Here is a 14,125-nt window from a genome sequence, read left to right on the forward strand (position 1 = left end):
ACTGGAACATAGGTACAACCCCCACTTAGCATTCTCTTTTTCATCTTCCTGTCTGCAATGCAAGAGTGAGGCTGGTCAACTCTGCAGGTAAACTCACTGCCCTCCCCCCTACGTGGGACATGACTCCCAGGGGTGTAAATCTCCCTGGCAACATGGGACATGACTCTCGGGGATGAGCCTGGACCCAGCATTATGGGATTGAGGAAGCCTTCTTGACCAAAAAGGAGAAGAGAAATGAAACAAAATAGAACCCCTGATGCAGCTCTAGGCTGTGTGTCAATGGACTGCTTTAAATCATTAAAATAAACGCTTTGTGTACTATAGTTGGGTTTTGTTACTCACAGTCACATGAAATCCTAATTGATACATTTTGAAATGACTCCTTTTATCCATATTTATGTTTTAGACATTAAATTCTATCTTACTGTCTAAATGTTGGCAAGTCCCATTCCCCTGATGACCATATGCAGCCTCATGTCTTTAAACACTGGCTACACGCTGATACTCCCAAGTGAATATCTCCAGCCTGGGATCTCTTCCATGGACTCTAATTTCATATGTTCAACTACATTCTCAACATTTCCACTTGAATTTATGAGAGGCATATCATACTTTAAAATGTCCAAAAAACAGCTCCTGATCATTCCCCGCAATGTACTCCTCCCACAGTTTTTCCCATCTCAGTAAATATTGCTCAGGCCAAAGACCTTGAAGTCTTGCTTGACATTCTCACTTTTACACACCGCATCAAATCATCAGCAAATATGTCGGCTCTATCTTCAGAGTATAGTCCTAAACAAACCATTTTTTTATGACCTCCTCATAGTCCAAGCCGCCAACTTCTTCCAGCTGAATTAGCACAAAGCCTCCCAACTGCTCTCTGTGCTTCCACGTCACCCTGCTCACAGCCTATCATTTCAACATGGCAGCTGGGAAGATGCATTTAAAACCCAAGTCTCAACTTTTCCTTCTCGCCTTATATTCGCCCTGCTATCAGCTGTAAGAAAAGCAAACAGTCCTCCAGTTGCCCACAGATTCCACAGTATATGGGCCGCTGCTCCCCACGTGGCCTCCTATCATACAACTCTCACCACTTGTTCACTCCAGTGACACTGGCTTCCAGAGTGTGTCTCAAACAGGTATATTCCCACCGCTACCTGAGATGCTGTCCTCCAAGAGGCTGCGTGCCATGCTCCTCCAGCTTCCACTCAAATGTCGTCTCCTCGCTGGGGCCTTTCCTGACTGCCGTGTCCACACACCTGGCCGTTCCTATCTCCCTTGGCTGCTATATTTTCCCTCCTCAGCAGGTATCACTGTCTGTCATACTATACATTTTACTAATTTTTTAACTTTTTATTTTGAAATAATTTCAAACTTACAGGAAAGTTGCAGAAATAAGATGAAAATAACACAGAGATGTCCAATATACCCCCTACCCAGATTTACCAAATTTAACATTTTGCCACACATTTGTTATATCATTCTATCATCTCTCACTCCCTTTCTTTCCTTCTTCCTTTCTTCCTTCCTTTCTTCCTTCCTTTCTTTCCTTTTCTTTTTTCTTTCTTTCTTTCTCTTTTCTTTCTTTCTTTCCTTCTTTCTTTCTTTCCTTCTTTCTTTCTTTCTTTCTTCTTTCTTTCTTTCTTTCTTTCTTTCTTTCTTTCTTTCTGTCTATCCATCCATTTATCTATCTCATCTATCTATCTATTATCTATCTATCTCTATCATCTGTCTATCTTCTATCTACCATCTGTCTCTATCATCTATCTCTATCATCTATCTATCTTTCTACCTATCTATCTATCTATATCATCTATCTACAGATCTTCTATCATCTATCTATATCTATCATCTATATCTATCTATCTACCTATCTATCCAAACTATTTTCTAAAGATTTGAGAGGAGGTATTCTACCCCATGTTCCTTTACCATTTAATAACATTTAACTTCATTTTTTAGTATTTATTCGATTTTTAACTCCCCATATGAGCTGGCCCAAATGGTCTCTTTTGGATGATTCAATTTTTTGAGGTGTTTGGATTTCACTTTCTTCTCTCTTCTCCTCTATAAGGTGTTGTCTGGGAGCATGAATGCAGATTACTGCATCCTAATGGTAAGGGGAAGGAAGAAGAGTTGCCAGTTGTCCTCATGGGCAGGATGGCTAGACTGGTCCAACTCTCTGATCAATCTGGCCTTTTGGAGTGGGATACCACCACCTTCTATTGGAGTCTCTGCTCCTAACTACGGGACCCCTGTCTCAAATGGTCTCTTCCTTCTGAAGCACAGTTCTGACAATTCACAGATGGGGTCGGAGCTCCTTCATTAAAGCACATGGGAACTTCTTCTACCTTGCTACCAAAGAATGTATGATTTATGCATCTCTTAGGAAGTGTAGGTTATACAAACCATATAGTGTAGCATAGATTCCAACCCTGCTCCTGTCAGTATTTATTTGAGAGTCTGATGCCATCTCAAAAAACTGATATGAACAGTAACAACTAAAACTTCTTGGGAGTAGTTGAAGCAATAAGATTGAGAACTTGTTGAAATAATAAAACCCCAAGTGTTTTCCTTTTTAAGGAGGGAAAGAAATTTAGTATTCACGTGGGATGGAAAGTAAATCCTTCTTGGTAAATTATGATCTAACAAATGTAGCAAAGTAACATAACAGGATGCACACCGTCCTCAAAATTAATTACGCTTTCAAGTTAAACATTTTCTGAACTGCCATATTTAGCAATCTTCAGTGCCCTGTTCTAAATAGACTACCTTATAATGAGGTAAGATTAAATAAATTAATATATGTAGAGCACTTAGAATATGGGGCCTAAGATACTGTAAGCACCAGATGTGGAAGTAATTATTATTAATTATAGAACATAGGGCTGTGTATTACATTATGCATTTTACTTTCTACATGAAAAAAACATGTATACTAACATTGCTTTGTAATTCTATTTTATACAGCAGCTATTTTAAACTGTTTGAGACCTAAATGAATACACCTTGTTAAAAATCATCAAGAATGCAAAGCAATGCACAGTGGTGCCACCTTTTAGCCAGGATTCAACCTTACATTTAACCAGCATAACCATGCATAGCTGAAGCTTGACAGTACCCAAATTTGAGAAGGTTTTTGTTTGTTTGTTTTTGTTTTGTGTAGGCCGTTTAGCATGTAAATTGAGAGAATAGACTTTGTATCAGACAATCTGGAACTTGGAACAGCTTGTGGGGTTTATAACATGTGTATAAGTAAAATGCTATTGCTTTTATGGTAACAAAAGCATAAAGATCAGGAAAGGAAAATAAAAGTATAGTATTAGAAGGTTCTCATACTATATGTGAATTAGTATAATATCACTTGAAAAGTAGACTGTGATAAGTTAAAGATGCACAGAATAAACCCTAAAACTACCACTAAGATAAGAAAATTAACCAAAATATTCAATTAATGCAAAAGAGGTCAGAACAAGAGGAAAAAAGGAATATAGAGCAGATTGGAAAAGTAGAAAACAAAGAACAAGATGATTGACTTACATATAAACAAATCAATAACCACATTATGTGTAAATGGGCTAAATAGTATAATTAAAAGTCAAAAGCTATCAGATTGAATAAAATAACAAGACTCAATTATATATTTTGCCTACAAGAAATGCACTTTAACTGTTGCTGCAAAGGAGAGGCTAGGCCTGCTTATAATTGTGCCTAAGTGTCTCCTCCCGCATGCCTCTTTGTTGCTCAAATTTGGCCCTCTCTATTTAGCTAAGCCAACTTGGAGGTGAAATCACTGCTCCTCCCCCCTATATGGGATCTGACACCCAAGGGGAGTGAATCTCCCTGGCAATGTGGAATATGACTCGGGGAGGAATCTAGACCCAGCATCATGGGGATGGAGAAAATCTTCTTGACCAAAAAGGGGTTGTGAAAGGAAATGAAATAAGTTTCAGTGGCAGAGAGATTCCAAAAGGAGCTGAGAGGTCACTGTAGTGGGCACTCTTATGCACTACATAGAAAACCCTTTTTATGAACTGGAATAGCTAGCAGTAAATACTTGAAACTATCAAACTACAACCCAGAACCCTTGAATCTTGAAGACAATTTACAACAATGTAGCTTATGAGGGGTGACAATGTGATTGGGAAAGCCATGTGGATCATACTCCCCTTTGTCCAGTGTATGGATGGATGAGTAGAAAAATGGGGGCAAAAAAAAAAAAAGGCACCCAGTGTTCTTTTTTACTTTAATTGCTCTTTTCACTTTAATTTTTATTCTTATTACTTTTGTGTGTGTGGTAATGAAAATGTTCAAAAATTAATTTTGGTGATGAATGCACAACTATACAATGGTACTGTGAACAATTGACTGTACGCTTTGTATGACTGCATGGTATGTGAATATATCTCAATGAAAGTGAATTTAAAAAAAGAAATGCACTTTAAACAAAAAGACACAAATAAGCACAAAGTGGATGAAGAAACATATACCACTCTAACACTAGTCAAAAGAAAGCTAGGTTGGCTATATTAATGTCAGACAAAGTAGATTTCAGAGCAAAGTGTATTATCGGGATAATGAAGGGTCATTTCATAATGATAAAGGGATCAATTCATCAAGAGGACATGACAATTTTAAACACGCATGCATCCAATGACAGAGATTCAAAATAAATGATGCACAAACTGATATAAAAACATTCATAATTATATTTGGAGCTTCCAATATTCATCTGAATAACTGATATAAACAGAAAATCAGTAAGGATATAGAAGACTTAAACAATACTATTGTCCAACCTGATCTCATTGATACAGATAGAGCAATCCATGCAACATTCTTTGCATGTGCAAAGAGAAAATCTGTGAAGATAGACTATATTCTGTACCACCAGATAAGTTTCAATACATTTAAAAGGATTCAAGTCACACAAAGTATGTTCTCTGACCACAATGAAATTAAGTTAGAAATCAGTAACAGAAATATCTCTGGAAAATCCACCTGTTTTTTGGAATCTAAATAACATGTCAAAATGATCCATGGGAGAGAGGATAAATCAAAAGGAAAATTAGAAAGTACTTTGAATTGAATGAAAATGAGAAAACCACATATCAAAATCTGTGGATGCTGCTGAGGCAGTACTTAGACGGAAATTAATAGCACAGAAGCCTGTATTCGAAAAGAAGAAAGGTAAATCAATGACTTCAGCTTCCATCATAAGAAACTAGAAAAGGAGTAATTAAAACACAAAGTAAAAAGAAAGAGGGAAACAATATAGATCAGAGAGAAATTCAATGAAATAGAAAACAGAAAATCAATAAAACCAAATCTTTTAGAAGATCGATAAAATTGATAGACTTCTAGGCTGCCTGACACAGATTACCAACATGAGGAGTGAAAGAGGCAACATCACTACTACAGACATTAAAAGGATAATAAGGGAGTATTTTGAACAACTTTATACCAAGAAATTTGACAACTTAGATAAACTTGGCCAATTCCTTGAAAGTCACAAACTACCAAAGCTCCTTCAGGAAGAAATAGATAAAAGGAATAGCCCTATATCTACTTTTAAATTTTAATTTTGTATTTAAAAACCTCCTCCTGAAGACATCTCCAAACCCAGATGGCTTCTTTGGTGAAATCTACCAAAAATATAGGAAAGAAATAATACCAATTCTACACACAGTCTTCCATCAAATCAGAAGGAGGAAATGTTTCCCAACTCCATCCATGAGGCCAGCCTTACCCTGATACCCAAACAAAACAAAGACATTGCAAGAAAACAAAACTATAGACCAATATCCGCAGGAAATAAATGCAAAAATTCTAAATAATATTGCAGCAGATCAAGTCCTATAGATAGAAAAATGATAATATGTTTATCCCAGGAATTTAAATTTTACCACAGAGTGTCACTAGCAGAATATTCTACTGTCCTGCCAGAACATGAGTAAAAGCATCTCCCATCCCATCCTCACCTTTTCATCAGAGTCTGTTAATTCCTTTCAGTTACCTATTGCCGTGTAACAAATTACCCCAAAACTTGGAGACTTGAAACAACCATTTTATTTTGCTCATATTTTGTGAGTCAGGAGTTTGGGAAGAGCTCAACTGGGTGATTAGTTTCTCAGCTACATAAGGTCAACAAGGGTGCTGGGATTGGGAATCTCTGTCTAGGATGGCTTCTTTCTCACATGGATCAATGCTCCTTGAGCTTTCTCTCTTTTTGCAAGGTGTTTTACTCTCTAGTGCCTCTTCACTTAGCTTGAGCTTCTCTCAGCATGATGGTCTTAGGGGAGTCACACATGGTAGCTCAGGGCTCCAAGAGAGCAAGACAGTAGCTGCCTGTCCCCTTCAGGTCTATGCGTTGATCTGGCATAGTTTCACTTCTGCCATATGCTGTTGATCAACACAGTCATAGGCAGCTCAGATGCAAGGGGAATGGAAAGAGACCCCACCTTTTGGGTGACACATCAAAGAATCCAGAGCCATCGTTAATCTGCCACATACCTGCACCCCAGTACTGGGGTGCATATTTACTATTTATGGCTTATTTTTGGAAGAAACAGAAATCAACTCTAGTTAATTTAAGCAGAAAGGAATTTGTATGGAAGAATATCAAGGAATGGGCAGGAGCCTGGAGAAACAAACATGGAAATCATTGAAAACCAATGAGGTTCCATATGGCCTGCAACAGGAATCAAAGAGGAAGTTCTATAATACTGTCAGTATGAGAAGTATGATCCTGATGACAATGGAAAACCTTTGATCATTCCTCCTGCAGTTGTGTCACAATATCAAAATTTCAGAGCTCTGGGAGAGAGTGCCCAGCTGGATGGACTTAGAACACAAGCCTCTCCCCGAAGTTGTAGTAGTGGATGTAGTGGTGTCAGCCATGGGGAGAAGCTGTCTCCTTCAGCTTTCAACAAAGCAGGTTGTGAATTTTAAGGACCTCTCACCATCAGGAACCATTATGGATGAGGAGTATTTGCTGGGCAAACCAGTTCTAAATACTCATTACAGGTGGGAAGGATGAATAAAAGTATAGAAAGTTGAAAATTAAGGGAGGGAAGTTGAGGTAATTCATACATAATGGCATGATAGATTAAGTGGGGTGACAGTTGAAGTGAGCACTAGATCACAGAGAGAGGGAACTGGATAAAGTAGGAATTTGGAGGAGTTGGAGAAATTTTAAATGTTTGCTCAATCTGTAATGGGAACAAGACTAAAATCTTTATGAGGTGTGTTCACTACCCTTTCTCCATCCCTAATTCTCAGGTGGGCTTTTCATCCACATAGGGGTGGTTCTTGAGCTCCCCACCCATTAGAAAATGACAGCACCAAATAAAAATTAACCCCCCAATCTATTAACATTGGGTGTCAAGGATCCTCCAGGGTGAGTTGAGGACTGTTGCTGGAGCATTCAACCTTGCATATCCAAGGATGTTTCTCGGTTGATGGGAAATTCCCAATGACATCCCCATAGTGTAACTGCGTGGGTCCGACTTATTCAGTTAACAGAGGATGAGTAGGTGGGAGGTGTGTGTAGGGGCTGCAGACATGACTACAGTCCTAGCCATGGACCATTGCATGATGCCACACAGCAAGATTTCGCTTATCCTCTGGGTCTTGAACTCCCAGGACTGGCGCTATGCTGGGCTTCACCATTTCTCAGACACAAAACCCAACAGTGCCCTGGACTTCTTTGCTCCATGTCCTTCCTGGAGACCAAAATTCCCACCATTGAGCTCCTCAAATGCTGGATCCATTATCTATTGCTGCATAACAAAGCACCCCAAAGTTGAGGGGCTTAAAACAGCAATGGTTTGTTTCTCATAACTCTGTGGGTTAGCTGGATAGTTCCTCTGCTGATTTCTTTTGGGGTCACCCATACAGTTGCATTCAGCTAGAGGGTCCCAGATGGCCTCACTCACAGGTGCTAGCTACCATCTGGGGCACCACAGTTCCCCTTCATGTGGCTTCTCCTCCAAAGTAGACTATACTGGGCTTCTGTATATCATGGGATCTCCAGGCTCCACCAGGGAGAGAGCAGAAGCTGCAAGGTCTCTGAAGCTCTAGGTCCTGGAACACACCCTCCACCACTGCCACCAAAACAAATCACATGACCAGCTGTGCTGGTTTGGATGTAGTATGTCCCCCCAAATGACATGTTCTTTAATGCAATCTTATGTGGGCAGATGTTAAAACATCTTGATTAGCTTGGAATCTTTGGATTAGGTTGTTTCCATGGATATGTGACCCACCCCACTGTGAGTTATACCTTTGATTAGATTATTTCCATGGAAGTGTGGCCCCACCCATTCGGTGTGGGTATTGATTTAATCACAGGAGTCCTATAAAAGAGCTCACAAGTAGAAGGACCTCAGAGCAGCTGCAGCTCAGAGAGACAGTTTGGAGAAAGCCATTTTGAAAGATAATCTAGGAGCAAGCAGATGCCAACCACGTGCCTTTCCAGCTAACAGAGGTTTTTCAGACACTATTGGTGTTCTTCAGTGAAGGTACCCTTTTGTTGATGCCTTAATTTGGACATTTTCAAGACCTCGGACTGTAAATTTGTAACCAAGTAAACCCCCTTTGTAGAAGTCAATCCATTTCTAGTATTTTGCATAATGGCAGCATTAGCAAACTGGAACACCGGCCCAGATTCAAGGGGCTGGAGAAAGAAGCTCCACCTGTTGATGGGAAGAGTGTCATCATCCCTTGACAAAGGCTCTGGACTCAGGGAGGTGTGATTCATTGGGGGCCATTATTGTCACAGTCTCTCACAAATACGTAGAGCTGATCCCGCCCTCTTTAACATTTAATAGAGCTTAATTGCCTGAACTGAGTCCTGACCTTCAAAACTCTCTTGAAGACTGAGTCACAGTGTCAGAATGCTTTATCAGAAGACTGAACTTGTACATTTATTACCTTTGCTCTTCTCCAGAAATGTGATGACTCACCCTTGGAGCATGAAAGTTTATTACAGAAGCACACAAGCACATCTTTCTTTAGCTCCAGGGTAACAAACCAGTAAAAGAACATGGAACAAATTTTAAAATAAATATATAAAGAATTTTATTTGGAAACTGGAGTTAAATCCAAAACAAGCTGTCATAGGAAAGTCTGGGATTTACCTTTTTGGTGATCTTTAAATGTAAGATAGCTAACCACCAGTCTTTACAGAGAACAGCGAACATGAATCCTTTGCAGGGCCAATAAACTATGTTAAAGACCTACACATCTAATCATGCAGTGCTTACCAAGTGCCCCAGTAATCACATACCATAGACTTCTTTAGGACACGTGTTTTACATGAGATTACTCAGTGTTTGGCCACAGCAAAGTGTATGTTTTTGCTTGAAAGCTCAGAAGGGTGATAGATTCTATCAGTTAATTAGCTCCAATAAGTGCCTCTGAAATTTCCCTTTCTTCTTTCCAGCAAAACCCAATTTTGTTCAGGTATTCATTCACCTGTCTCCTGTATAGATCACAGGACTCAGGATAAATGATCCCCATTCTCAGCTTTTGGATTACTACTCTAAGACAATCAGCACATGCTACGTTGCAGAAGGTACACATGGACTTAGTGCAATCAGACTGAACGGAATGACTAATATTCCATTTCTGGAAGTTCTCCCTCTTTCTCTCCTGCTGCACATGAACTAGGAAACTGCCAGCTTTGTCTTAGAATGAAGCTTATGCTAAAGATAGCAGAATGGAAAGATGGTCTCTGATGCCTGTCTGAGCCCTTCATCAACTCCAGGTAGCATCAAACCTACCTCCGGGGCTTCTGTTACTTGCAAGCAAAAGCTCACACAGGTCGTCAACTTTCCAAGCCCAAATTTGTCTTTATTTCCCTTTTTACTCTGTCGATATCCAGGCTGTGTACAGGAGTCTAAGTTCAAAATAATTTTCCCTGAAGATAATGATTTCCCTGAGAAGGAAAGCATTGTTCCCTTGTCTTCAAGAGTCAGATGTAGCAAATATAAGCTGTGACTCTAATCTGATTCTGTTGTTTACTAAGTTGTTTTAGTTTGCTAAAGCTGCAGAAATGTAGATACCACAAAATGGATTGGCTTTCACAATGGGATTTATTAGTTTATAAGCTTACAGTTCCAAGGCCATGAAAATGTCCAAATCTAGGTACCGTCAAGATGATACCATCTTCCTGAAGACAGGCTGCTGGAGATCAGGGTCTCCTGTGCCACATGGTTGTGTCTGCTGGTCTCTCCCTTCTCCTCTGGGTTTCGATGCTTCCAGCTTCTGGTTTCAGTGGATTCCTTTCTGTCTTCTGTGGCATTTCTCTCTGAGCTTCTGTGACTGTTTCTTTGTGTCTGTCTCTGGATTTCACCATCTTATAAAGGACTCCAGTAAGAGGATTAAAACCCACCTGGGGGCTGCCTCAACTGAAATAACCTATCAAAAGATCCCATCCACAATAGGTCTACACCCAAAGGAATAGATTCAGTTTAAGACAATATTTTTGGGGTCCATAAAGCCTTCAAACCATCACACTAAGTAAGCTGTTTTTCTTTGAAAGTTTTAGGATGTTCTCTTTATCCTTGATGCTTAGCAGCTGCTCTTACGTGTGTCAAGGTGAGTATCTTTTAAAATATTTCCTGCTTAGCATTTGGTGAGTTCTTTAAATCTCAAAGCCCTGGCATTTTTATTCATCTCTAGGAAATTTTCTTATATCAACTATTTCTTTTGTTGTTATCTATTGCCTATTGACTTTATTCTCTTTTTTGAAGAAGCTAATAGATTTGCTTGACTTCTTTGATATATCTTTTAGGTCTGTTAAGTTTGCTCTCATTTCTAATTTCTGACATTTTACCCTCCAGACCACAAATAAATCTATCTTTATCTGTGTTCAATCAATAATTTTAAATTTCATATAGAATCCTCAATTTTAGCAATCATATATCTATAACTTTCTATATTATACATATGCTTTAAATTTCTAGTAACTTTTCTCTGATTACTCCTTTTTTATCATGGCTCATTTTTGGCAGTAGGCACTTGAATCTCTTTAAAGATGATGATTATAATTCATATCAGTCAGAGTTCTGTCAGGTAAATAGAAGCCACTGTACATTTTCCAGATATTAAAGTTTTGCTATAAGGAACTAGGGACTCATAGCTTTTAGAAGGTGGCAGTATTAAAATAAAGGGGGCATTCACTGAAAATCTTAGCCTGAAGCCCCAAAGTGGGTGAATCCCAGAAGATTCTCAGGAAGCTGTTAAAATTCTAGGAAATCTTTGGGAGCTCCTACCAACTTTTTGTGCTGTAGAATTGGGGTGAGTGGTTCTGCAGGGCTAATCTGAAAAATATTCTGAATTGAACATCTGACCATGTATTTGGCTACAGGGACCACCTCTGAAAATGTTCTCTCCTTCTTTTGCATCTTCCTAATCTCTTGCAAATGCCTTTCATGGGCAGACGCTATCCCAGAGCCATCCAGGGAAGATTCTGGGAGATACAGTCCTGGAGTTTTGCCATGCAAAGACCTTAGATGGAAGTGTTGGTGATTTCCTGTTGACAACAGACAGCCAAGCACATTCTCTCCTTTTATTATCTCTGCTTCCTTCCAAGTCAGTTGTTGGGTTTGTTCATCTTGGTCCTTCTCTTTCATGTATTTTCCAAATGTTTCCATGACAAAAGGAGGCAAGCTAGTCTCCTTCCAAGTTTCCTCTTAAGACTTCCCATCAGATCCCCTCTCCTGAAGGAGCATTTGGGGAGCAGGTAGGCAGAACAGAGACCACATATTTGTCCATGGATGGCTTTATCCAGGGGGTGCATATGCTGACATATTATTTACCCCTGGAGGGAGATACCCTTGCTTTCTCCCAATTTCCTATTGGTTGTTGAACTGCAAAATTACCTTAGAGTCACCCATGCTTCTCTCAGGAAAAAAAAAAAATGCCCATTTTGTCAGATCTCCACTTCATTTAGAATCTAGAGAGATCACCTTGGGACTTCAGTTTTGGGATAAACACCTCTGTTGTCAGTGACCAGCTTTTTGTTTGAGATTAGACAAAATGTTTTATCCTCTGATGAACCTTTTGCTATGTTACAGCAAGGAATGGATTTCTTAATTTAAAAAAATAAGTTTCATCTCATTTCAGTGGGATTTGGGAAGAAGAAATGCTGGGCTCAGGGCACCATCTTGCACTGAGAGCCCTAAAGTGCTTTTATCAATCCATGGACTCTGCAAGTCTTTCCAGTGCTCAGAACACCAAGGGTAGGAAAAAATTACACAAGTTTGGGGAAGGGCCAGTTGGTTAAAGATTGAATTTATTACCAGAATTTTCTAAGGAAGAAATAAGAAAAAGAAAATCAAGACCCATGTATATTTTGTTTATTATCTTATCTAGGAAACATCTGGAAAACATTATTGTCACTAACTCACTCCATTTGTATTGTTTTCTCAAAAAAGATGAAAGAAAAAGGAAAATCCCAAATAGCAGTGTTTTCTTTTGCATGGCCAAATACTTCTTCTTATAGATGTATTTGATTATGGCTATTGATCTTAACATTTGGGAAGTCAGGATTACAGTGAGTCTGTACACTGTCACAGATTGTTGACTATAATAATCACTGTCATTAATAACAAGTGATTATGTATGCAACATGATGTTTCAAATGCAAGAGGTGCAACATTTAAATGTGGTCAGTGTATGCAAGAAGCAAATGGCCCAGTTAGAGAGATAATATTAAGGATTCTGGCATAGATTGAGATAAATTGCTTGGATCTAACAATAGGAATCAGCGGAGCCTCAGGGCTTTAGGGTCCTAAGGATACTATGAAGACTGATTAGGATTTAAATATGGAATTGAGGTTTGTGGATGTTTTGATTATCTGTGCCTCCATTAAAAATTACCCAAAGTCTAGTGGCTTAAAACAACACACATTTCTTATCTCTCAGTTTCTGTGGGATAAGAATCAGGTGCAGCTTAGCTGAGTGATGTGACTCAGGATCTTTTAAGAGGTCTTTTAAGTGTTGACCAGGGCTGGGGGCTCATCTGAAGGCTGAAATGGGGATGAACACACTTCCAAGCTCAGGAACATAGATTTTAGCAGGATTCATTTCTTTGAGGTTGTTGGATTGGGAGCCTTGCTCCTTGCTAGCTGTTTTCCAGAGGCCACCCTCAGTTCCTTGCCATGCAATCCTCTCCAACATGGCAGTTTGAGAGATAATTTGCTTGCCAGGTAGAATTTACTATCTTACATAACTTAATCATGGAATGACATCCCATCACCTTTGCTCTATTTGTTGGTTAGAAGCAAGTCATAGGTCCTACCTGTACTCAAGAGGAGGGGAATACACAAGGGACAAGTCTGCAACTCAGGAGATGATAGATTCCTTCCAGGTGGAGCAGAGCATGGCACACACAAAGCCATGGAAGCACGGGATCACAAGAAGTCATGTCAGCCCAGGCACAGCAGGGCCAGTGTGCTGGGGAGTTGTAAGCAGTTCTGGATAGAGAGAGGAGGCACAAGATCAGGGGCCAAGAAGCTTGAACTGGAGGTGGGAGGCTTCACATAACACCATGTACTGGAAAAACAAAAACAAAAACAAAAAACGAAAAACAAAACTTCCAACAAGATAAGAAATATCCACATGGTTTCTTAAAGCATTCTTGCCAAATACATTTAAATCAAACGAAATCTTTAGACCTAACTTCTAGTTTACAGAAAATACAGAGAAAGAGGAACAAGTGAAATGACACCAGAAGAAAACAATCTGACAAAATCCATAAAGTAAGATACTTTTCGTGAAAACTGGTCTGGTCTTTTCACGACAACTGGACTGGTCTTTTCACCAAGCCAATGACATGATGAAATAAGGGTAGGGGGAAGAGCTAATTTAGATTACAATCTATTGCAATGCATTGTCCTAAATTGGATCCTGGTTCTTAAAAAGCAACTGTAGAAGTCATTTGGAATGAACAATTGGGGAAATATGAACATGGGATGGGCATTAGATTATATGAGAGAATTATTAATTTTGCTAGATATGATAATGGTGTCATGATTATACAGGAGAAAATCCTTATTTTTTGGAAGTGTAGGCTGAAGTATTTAGGGGTAATATGAGATGAAAGCTGTAAACTATT

This window comes from Choloepus didactylus, chromosome 10 (assembly GCF_015220235.1).
Source record: "Choloepus didactylus isolate mChoDid1 chromosome 10, mChoDid1.pri, whole genome shotgun sequence".
Classification (NCBI taxonomy): Eukaryota; Metazoa; Chordata; class Mammalia; order Pilosa; family Megalonychidae; genus Choloepus; species Choloepus didactylus.